This window comes from Ambystoma mexicanum, chromosome 1p, assembly GCF_040938575.1.
Source record: "Ambystoma mexicanum isolate Mex_15411 chromosome 1p, UKY_AmexF1_1, whole genome shotgun sequence".
Lineage (NCBI taxonomy): Eukaryota > Metazoa > Chordata > Amphibia > Caudata > Ambystomatidae > Ambystoma > Ambystoma mexicanum.
Genome location: NC_090921.1, coordinates 230,280,519 through 230,286,753, shown reverse-complemented (window position 1 = coordinate 230,286,753; position 6,235 = coordinate 230,280,519). Strand labels below are relative to the sequence as shown.

The 6,235-nt window shown below is 45.6% G+C and overlaps 1 non-coding gene across 1 annotated transcript; it reads left to right on the top strand.

Moving 5' to 3' along the window:
* Positions 1–210: 210 nt before the first annotated feature.
* On the top strand, positions 211–283 carry TRNAV-AAC (transfer RNA valine (anticodon AAC)). The gene has a single exon. It is a non-coding gene; the product is annotated as a tRNA-Val (tRNA).
* Positions 284–6,235: the final 5,952 nt, after the last annotated feature.

Genomic DNA, 6,235 nt, shown 5'->3' with positions numbered 1-6,235 from the left:
ATCAAAAGTAGTTAGAAAGTGCACGTTTGACCGTTATGTGTGGATCCTTTATGGAAATTAGAGTTCTGAAAGTAGGGCAGCGTAGTATTTTTCCTAATTAATTTTGAAATCAATCCATAATAGACAGGGATGTACTGAATAGTATCGCCCAAAGAATCAAATCACTACAAACAGCCCGATCAATGAATGTGGGGTCTGATCAATCCGTGAGTTTCCGTAGTGTAGTGGTTATCACGTTCGCCTAACACGCGAAAGGTCCCCGGTTCGAGACCGGGCGGAAACACATTTTTCATAAGCAGGATTTAATATTCACGGCTCTGCTTTTCATTTTTGGACATCCCTAAGATATAAACGTATATAAAAACATCTGTTACATTCTTTAATTCATTAACGGTTGTTTAAATTCTTTATGTACTGAAAAATATACATGTGAATGTTCAGTGTGGTTTTTCCCTACATGCATATAAATAGTGTATTTAAGACAGAAATAAAGGCCCATACTAACAGTTCACATCAAGGGGGTCACAGAGTAACGCCTGACTGTTGCTGGCTCCTGCTCAGTAAATCAAACACGTAGAGGCAGGGGAGCAGACTTATGAATTTGGGGGGGGGGCTCAAATACAGGAAGTGACATCACTGGCCATGACCGAAAATTTGCATATTGTCGCCAACTTGGTGCAATGGCGCGCAGGGGTGGGGTCGCGCGCAGTGCAGAACAGTGGAAACATTGGCTAGCATGTACTGCATATACTAAAGTCAAGAAAGAAGGAGATTAAGCCTTTAAGCCTTCAAGTTGCATTCCAGTAAGCTATCACTGCCCCTACTCCACCCCTCTATAATCATCCAGGTTGTAGTAGCCCTCCCTCAAAAGGCAGAGCAACATGGGAGAATGAAATGATTGCTAAACAGAAGGTACAGCTGCAAGGTGGAGTACCACCACCACAAAAAAAGTTCCCAATTCAAGGGAAACGAGAAGTAAAGACGTTTACAGATTAAAAACTACCAAGCAAGTGCTGCTGTAGAGGAGAACAGGTGAACTGTTTTTATTGCAGCACCTTCCCCAGGCTAAATGTATTTTTACGGACAACAGTTCGTTGAATAAATTCATCTGCAATGGCCTCAACATCCAGATGTGCAGCTTCATCTTTGTGTCCATGCAGCAAAGCAACAGCATTTAATCAAGCTTGGCCCATTGTAGCCCTCAGGTAGGTTTTGATGCGCCGAAGGCATGAAAATGAACGCTCCGAAGAACAAGAGGATACAGGGATGGTTACTGCAATTTGAAGCAGTCGTGCCAGTTCTGGGAACAAATTGCGCATAGGACGACCCCTTTCACCTTGGAACAAGTCAAAGACATCCTGAAAACACATAACCAGAGTCTTATCCCTCTGTATAAGTTCAAGGAACATATTTCTATGCAACTCTAGATTGCATTCATGGAAGTCAGTCTTATAAAAATTCATGACATAATCACTGGAGGCATTCCCTGTAACAAATTGTTCAATGTTAACCATATGGTCACATGCAGTTGTATTGAAACGTTCTGACAAAGCTACCAATGTAAGGTCCATGAGTTCATAATAACCTTGTCTATAGAGGTCTTTGGGAGACTCAAAAACATGAGGAACTGACCCTTCATCCAGGCGCCGTGGGATTTTCCTGGCCCTTCTTTGCACAAAATGTTCCTCTAGTTCCACATCTAAATCATTGGCCGCTGATGTGGTTTTTGAGAAGAAGTCTTCAAATCCCTCACGCAGTTGTGCAACTATGGTCTTAAGGTTTTCAATCATAACCGCTGCTTCATGGAACCTTAAATTGACCTTCTGTAGAGCAGTGTTCACAGTTTCAACACGGGAAAATACCAAGTACAGAAGATTAAGACCTAGATAGGTTTCGAGTTTATGGAGCTGCAAGTGCAACCCATGGGCTTTTGCTCCCGCTTCATTGTGGTCACCGGCTGCAAGTCCCAGAAATTCAATTACAGAACTGTAGTTAGCTAGTACAGTCTTCAAAGATTTTGCTCGAACGGTCCATCGGGTAGGGCAGAATGGAATCAGTTTGACACTCCCTTCTTCTTGACAACGCTCAAAACAAGCAAGCCGTTTTGGGGAATTTTGAATGAACCCAATCAATTCCCTTACAAAAACCAACAGATCCCTGAACTTGGCAGTGCCAATAGCTGCATCCTGAACTACTAAATTCAGATTGTGTGCAAAGCAGTGCACATAAATAGCTTGTGGTGCCACCTCCTGCACCAATGTCTGCAAACCATGTCGATGTCCAGCCATATTGGAAGCACCATCATAACACTGCCCCCGACAGTTTTCCATGTCATAGCCAAACCTCAGGAGAACATCTTTTAAAATGGCAAACAGAGTTTGTGATGTAGTGCTAGACGTTTGATAAAAGCCCAAAAAAATCTCCTCTACCTGAAGATCCTCTTTTGCAATACGAAAGACTACAGAGACCTGCTCTTTTATTGACACATCAGCAGTCTCATCCAAAATAATCGAAAATAATTTTGCATCATGAATCTCTTTCATTAGGCCACGGAGCAAATTATGTGACATAATTGCCAGCATTTCATTTACTATGTCATGCGACATCCATTTGTATTCTGTTCTTTGAAGCCAAGTTTGAAGTTCTGGGACATCTCTGCCACGAAGCGACAGAATTGCATTTAAATTAGAATCCTCATCAGTATGGCCCCGAATTGCAAGACCTTGCCGAGCTAAAGCCAACAATGTGGTCAAGATATTCAACAGCGCACTTCTGTTATCCCTCATCTGCTTGAGGTGGCCCAACGACAGAGCTGCTACAACATTTGTACCCCTTTCCACAGATACTAGCACCACTGCAGCCGCCCGATGAACATTTGAAGTCTGATGGCCGTTACATCTCTCTATGGCCTTCTTAAAATTATTGAAGCCATGTTTAACAAAAGCATTCCAGGCATCCTTATCACGGCTACTTTTTGGCAATGGCACGCCCTTTTCATCAGCAGACTGACATACCTTACAGAACATTTTTTGAACAGACTCATCATATTTAAGCCAATTATACGTTTCTAACCATTTCCTTTGAAAAGTGCGGCCCTGCTGGGACTTAAAACCATTAGAATCACTCATGTTTGGGCAGGATTCTTGTGTCACATTGCTGCTGCCAACATCAATGACTGTAGGCGCATCTGGTATACTTTCCACGCATTGTGCCTGGCAGATTGATGCAACTGTGGAGCTCGAAATTGCTACAACTGCTTCGTCAGGCACATGGGAACTCTGCTTTGGTTTAGCTGGGGTTCTTGTAATAAACCTCTCCATGATCACTTTGCGTCTTTTCCAGGGGACGTGGGTGAAGCGGTCGCTGCTATGTATAATGTCTCAAAACGTCTAACTGGCATACAACTGCAAGAAAGAAAATTGGTTGCTATAATCCATGCAAAATGTATTTCTTGATGCAAGACATTTTCTTATATTTCTATTTGAGCTTAGTGACTTTGTTGTATTAGGTTTAGTTCATCACCAATAAATGTATCACCTTCAGGGGGTGATCTTTAGTTTTGTCTTTTTCCAAGGGCCACGAGGTCCAGATGCCTGGTAATTTCACAGTAGATATCCATAGGTTTCTCATGATTTGATGACATGATTCTCCCACTTGGAAACAAGAAGCTAGTACATAGCATCCCGCACATCGTGCATATCATTTTGTCCATTATTTATGACCCCATACACTTCAAATGCTGTATAGAGGCACCCTGGCTATTATGGCTGGCACCTCTTGCATTAACCTACTGTAAAGATGCTGTGCCCAAGTGACATTTGCTAAAATGTTACCTCTGGGTACCCAGATAGAGGTAGGGACTTATGCTTAATAACATCTTACCTTCCAAGAAACAAGCATACACCTCTTTATACTGCCTTATTGCATTCACAACACAGAAGCCACTGTTTCAAACAAGCATCTAGAGAAAATATGAAGCACACAATGCATTATTAACAGTTTACATATCCACAAATTAGACACTCAAGCATCTGCTGCCGACTTTTCTTTCCACTGCACCACCCCACTCGGCTACTGAGCCAGACAAATACTATCTTGGGAGTGGGCTGTGGGGAAATATCCATAAAACTCCCTCCCCTCCCCACTTCCTCGGTCAAAAACGTCTCACAAACAAAATAGAATGTGTTCAAAGAACGCATCAGAGAACATCTAGACCTGAACAGCCGTAAAATAGAATGTTTTCTCTACAAGACATAAGCATCATTCACAGCAAAGCATGCAGGCATAACAAGGCCGTAAAAAAAGACCCCCTGCCTGCCCTCCCAGCATTGGTCTCTAGAGATAGGCCCCATATCGCCATCTCTCTCTTACCCATCTCTCTCTTACACAGAGTTTACACTGGGAATAGGCAGATGAGGGGAGGGGGAGCAGGCTGACTGGACTCCACACACCACCCTACTGCAAGCGCTAGCTGCCAGATCTTCATGGGCTCAGCGGAACTCATCAACCACAAAACGGTCCTTCTACACCATGTGGGTGCATGAGCTCTGCATGTATGCAGTCTCTTGGAGCATTTGAAAGCAGAACGGTCCTCTCTTGGTTCAGTCTATCCCTCCCTTGTTGCTTTCAACCTCCCTCTTGTGCACCCGCTCTTACCCTTAACCTCAGAGCTATGAGACTGCTCTACCACTGTGCGAGTGCTGTACAACCAACATAACCAGCCTAACATGATATAAACACACTTGATTGGCCACTCCATTCCCGTGCCTCCTGTTACCAACATCATTCACCTTTTTACACAGTCTGTCCTGGACTGCCACTCATGGCACAGGCGTCTAGTCGTTTTGACCAGTGTTACTGAATGAATGTTCTCAAGTTGCATCACATTTGACACAAGGCAAGGTGGGTGAACCGGGAACAAGGGTGGAGCCGGACTGGACGGGGGCACAAACCCTCCTGCCCCCCTGTATTCCACCACTGCATTAGTCTCCTGCCCCCCTGTATTCCACCACTGCATTAGTCTCCTGCCCCCCTGTATTCCACCACTGCATTAGTCGGCCATTGTGCCTCTGAATTCTCTTGCATGCAATTCAATGAATCTTGTAACAGTTACTTGTCCTTTTATATTTCTACATCAACAATGTTTAAATACGTTAACGCAATACACATCTAACGCAGGTCACCATTGAAGGGCACTTGCTAGTCATGAGGTGACAGCCTAGTCCTGTGCACTTGAGGCTGTACTGAGGACCCCCCCCTTCCCCCAGCCAAACGTCTGCGCTACTGCCAAAAATAGCGGAATCGGTTGTGCTGCAACGAACGACGCTGCTGCTCAGTCTATGGCCAACGTTTGTGGTGCATTTGCCTATTTGGGCCCTTTCATAGCTCCTCCATCTCTTCGTATTGATCACAATTTGCATTTTCGGATTGCCTGCATATTTGTCTCAACGCCTGCAGACGGGAGATGCCTTACGTACAAAGTGTACTCCTTAAGACTACATTCAGAACATGAGGATGCAGAGAAAACCAGCAGAATAGCCTTTTCCCTGATTGTCCCTGCATCCTCGGATTTAAGAATGAGGGAATTTACTCGCAGGTTAACTCTGGGTACAAGCTCAATCCAGGAAGTTAGTCCATCCTTGGAGCTCTCATTTCTGGGGCAGGTAATGTAACTGGTGCACACCAGGGGCGCCGAGTACGGGGGGGGACTATGGGGGCCGGGGCCCAGGGGGCTACGGGGGCCGGGGCCCGAGCCCCCCCAGGCAAAATCAACAAACATTCCCGCCCACCCCCTAACACTAATAGGAGTCCTAGAGGGGGGGGGAAACGGACAATAACTATCGTACTAGGGCTGAGGATCCCTGATTCCTCTCTTGCTAAGGCACTGAGGGTCCCTGATTCCTCTCTTGCTAGGGCGCTGTGGGTCCCTGATTCCTCTCTTGCTAGGGCACTGAGGGTCCCTGATTCCTCTCTTGCTAGGGCACTGAGGGTCCCTGATTCTGCTCTTGCTAGGGTACTGTGGGTCCCTGATTCTGTTTTTGCTAGGGTGCTCTGGGTCCCTGATTCTGCTCTTGCTAGGGCGCTGAGGGTCCCTGATTCCTCTCTTGCTAGGGCGCTGTGGGTCCCTGATTCCTCTCTTGCTAGGGCGCTGTGGCTCCCTGATTCTGCTCTTGCTAGGGCGCTCAGGGTCCCTGATTCGTCTCTTGCTAGGGTGCTGTGGGTCCCTGATTCTGCT